Raw genomic sequence first — 4,116 nt, 5'->3', positions numbered from 1 at the left:
TGGGGAGAACCACAGAGAGAACCATGGGGAGAACCACGGGGAGAACCCAGTCTCCTTGGTCCTAGTCTAGAAACCCTCCTCCCACACTCCACTAGTTCAATAAGCAATGTAAAATCCTCATTCTCATCAGTAAGTCCATTAACACGGCAGGCAGCAGGGCCATGGCATCTTCCACAGCCTCCACGCCTTAAGTCTCTCCCCTTTCTGATCCTCCTCCATCTTCCTGAAGCCCAGTCTGGCCAGTCACTCCCCTACTCAAGAAGTTCCTGCGGCTCCCTACTGCCCTTAGCGTCAAGCACAGGTGCTTTACAAAGGGGCCGCTTTCCAGGCTTGTCACACTTTTTCCCGGTCTTCACATACCTCGCAATCTAGCCCTAGTCCAACCAAGAACGAAATAACGTAGAAACATGCAAAACTAATGCACGCCTTCCTGCTATTCCCATAACTCAGCACACACTGTCTCCCACCCATGGACCTTTGCATTAGCTGTTCTCCTTGCCTGGAGCACCATCTCCCTTGCCTCTGTCCCTCAGAATCTGCTTTGCTGTTGAGTCATTCAGTCACGTCTGACTCTCTGTGGCCCCACCTGGAGTTTTCTTGGCAAAGATACTGGAATGGTTTGCCATTCCCTTCTCCAGCTCATTTTACAGATGGGAAATTGAGGCAAACAGGGTGAAGTTACTTACCCAGGGTCACACAGCTAGGAAGTTTCTGAGGCTGGATTTGAACTCAGAAGAGTCTGCCTGACTCCAGGCCCGGTGCTCTATCCACCGTCCTACAACAATGATGGCAACGCAGTAGGTATTTGATAACTGAATAATTGATAACATCAGTCTCTACCAGGTCTGATGAAAAGGCCTGAACAAGATGAGCTGTGTCTGGTCACTACCACAGCACAAAGCAGAGGGGAATGGGTGTCAGAGCTCGGCACCTCTCCGTTGGGTCCCTGCTTTATAATCATTTCATTGTAAGCCTCTGCAGGTGTATGTTACCCCACTCTCCACGGCCCCTCAGGGACCCCATGAGGAGTTATTTTTTTGATGATCTCTCCTCCCTCGGTGGAGCCATCTATCTACACTGGCTGCTTTCTCCTCTCACTTTCTCAACCCTGCACAGCCTCATCACTCACATGAAACCCTGCTCTCCAAGGCCACCTGTAACCGCTGGGCTGCCCAATCTAACGGCCTTTCCCCAGCCTCATCCTCCCCTTCTCTGCAGAATGGGGCCAGGCTGCCCCTCTCCTTCCAGATTCACTCTAGGTTTTCACAATTTTCTTCTCTTCTGTTTCTCTTTCCCTCTGCAAACACTTCTGCTCCGTCTCCCACACCGGCTTTTCATCCATGGTGTGCCCCCTCGCCTCCCGTGCCACTAACTTGTGTCCTTTTCTCTTTTCACTCCACACTCTCGCACTTGGTGATCTCATCAGCCCCCATGGGTGCAATTATCTCTAGGCAGATGGTTCCCAGAACTATTGCTCCAACCCCAGGCCATCCTGAGCACTACAGTCACATATCACCCAATGCCTCACGGGCACTTTGGAATCTCAAACTCAACATGACCAAAACAGAAGTCATAATCTTTCCCCTAAACCCTCCCTTCTCTTCCTTCTAACATCCAGAGAACCACCATCTTCTCCATCACTCGGGATTGTACCCTTGCTGTGACCCTCAACTCCGCACTGTCCTCCCTGAACACATCTGATCACTGCTATCTTGTTGACTATACCTTCACAACATCTCCAGCATGGGACCCACTCACGGTCCCACCCTCGTTCAGGTCAGGCTCTCATCCCCCAGACCTTGTGGAAAGTAGCCTTTCTAACTCACCTCTATGCCTCAAATCCCACCCTCCCCTTAGCTGCCAAAGTCATTTTTTAGAGCCTATGTCTCACCATGTCACCTCCCTGTTCAAGGCACTCCAGACACTAAGATCAAATACAATGTCCTTTATTTGGCACTTCAAGCCTCATAACTGGGCCCCTTCTGACCTTTTCAGTCTCCCAGGAAGGGGCCCCCTCCACTCGCACCATTCGGTCACCCTGGCACACCCACAGTAGCTCAGCCAACCACCCTCCAGCTCTGAGCTCCAAGCTGCTGCACTGCTGCTTGCCATCCCTGGAGCCCATGGCCCCTTCCCCTCTGCCCCTTGGTTTCCCCGGCCTCCTTCAGGTCTAACCTACAGAAGGCCTCACCTGGCAGGCCTCCATCTCTCAGGTAATCTTCCATCTCCTCCCTAGATCCATACTTTATAGGCACCTAGTTATTGACATGCTATAGAAAGCACAGTCCTTGAGGGCAAGTGCTGCTCTGGGCCTTCTCTGCATCCCCAGTGCTTATCACAGGACCTGGCCTAGCATAAGGAGATAATATCAAATGAGATAATATTTGTAAAAAACATTTAGAACAATGATGGGCACATATGTTATTTGTTCGTTTCAGTCATGTCTGATTCTCTGTGACCCCATTTGAGGTTTTCTTGGCAGAGATACTGGAGCAGTTCCCCATTTCCTTCTGCAGCTCATTTTACAGATGAGGAAACTGAGGCAAACAGGGTGGAGTGACTTGCCCAGGGTCACTCAGCTAGGACGTGTCTGAGGCCAGATTTGAACTCAAGCCTTCTTGACTTCAGGCCAGGTGATCTGTGCCCTATGGTGCCACCCAGCTGCCCCACCTGGCACACAAGAGACACTACTAGAATACTTATTCCATTCTCTCATGGGTGCTTAATAAATGTTTGCTGTACATGACTAATAGGAAAATAGGTTTTGCATGACCTATATCAAACTGCTTGCCTTCTCAGTGAGGGGGAAGGAGAGAATGTAGAACTCCAAAAATTTTAAAACAAATTTTAAAAATTGTTTTTACGTGGAATTGGGGAGAAAGCAAAATATTAAATAAGTAATTTTTAAAAATAAATGTTTGCTAACTGTTTTACAGATGAGAAATGAGGACTGGGGAAATGACATAGCTTGGCCAGGGACACACATCTGGTAAATATCACAAAAAAGGGACGAAGGAAGAAATAAGCAGATGTTGGAGAGTGGCTGATACCCAGCCCGAGACACACTGAAGACGAATATCTTTGGAAATCGATACAATGACCATCCCTGACTCTGAGGGACCAGGGAGGCAGAGCTGGCTAGAGACAGTGAGGGAATGTGTCCTGCTTGTCCATGCATATTTGTTACAAGAGTTTTGCTGTTCCTTTCTCTTTCTCTCAATGGAGTAGGAAGAAGGGAAAGAAAATAGATTTCTATCAATTACATCTTTTTTTTTAAATAAAGAGAGGGGCGCTAGAAATACAGAATGTTGCCAGCTCTCCGGAAGGAGGTCACTGTGTTCTTAGTTTTGCTAGATTGTTTTACTTTGTTACAAGACGCCTCTTGCGTGGGGAATAATCTTAGATGTTTGTAATGTCAAAACAAAACAGCAATAAAACTTGAAACAACAAATGCAGAACAGGCCAAGGTCTGGGGATGGCTGGCTAGAGAACAGAGGACATGAAAGATGCGAGAAGGAAACAGGCGCCCACTTCCTGAAACCACATCCCGCAGGGCCTGAAATGCCAGGCTAGGGAATCTGCACTTCACCCTGCAGGTGCTAGGGAGCCACTGACAGTCTTTAAGGAGAGGAGAAACGATGCCAGACCTAGGTATTAAGGAGAACACTTTGTCGAGTACATAAAATACAGCCTAGAGCACACCAGATAGGAAACAGCTGGATAGTCTAGGGAGGAGGTAATGAGGGGCAGGAAGGGGCTTAACTCCAGACCTGCTGGTCCTGCAGCCAGGGCTCTGGTCCCTTGACCACCCTGCTCTCACTGCCTAAAAATGTGATTTATGCCCTGGACATCAGCTATGAAAACATCCGTTCTCCCCCTCCTGCTGCTTGGGAGCAACCAAAGGCAAATCCTTAAAGATCAAAGGGGAGGAGACCCTCTGTTCTTTCCATTCCAAAACTCGAACGGGCTGATTCAACACTAGAGAAAGAAAGAGAGAGAGGGAGGAGAGAGAGAAAGAGGGAGGAGGAGGGGGGGAGGAAGAGGAAGAGGAGGAAGAGGGAGGGAGGAAGGGAGGGAGAGGGAGAGAGAGAGAGAGAGAGAGAGAGAGAGAGAGAG

The 4,116-nt window shown here is 49.0% G+C and overlaps 1 protein-coding gene across 4 annotated transcripts in view; it reads right to left on the bottom strand.

Annotated features, from left to right (window-relative positions):
• SIPA1L3 (signal induced proliferation associated 1 like 3) overlaps positions 1-4,116 on the bottom strand; it is a 169,510-nt gene that overhangs the window by 116,062 nt on the left and 49,332 nt on the right. The gene's annotated exons all lie outside the window — the stretch shown is intronic.

The sequence above is a fragment of the Vombatus ursinus genome, unplaced genomic scaffold, assembly GCF_900497805.2.
Source record: "Vombatus ursinus unplaced genomic scaffold, bare-nosed wombat genome assembly UNPS02010822.1, whole genome shotgun sequence".
Classification (NCBI taxonomy): Eukaryota; Metazoa; Chordata; class Mammalia; order Diprotodontia; family Vombatidae; genus Vombatus; species Vombatus ursinus.
The sequence above is the reverse complement of the archived record's forward strand: the minus strand, read 5'-3'. Positions and strand labels throughout refer to the sequence as shown.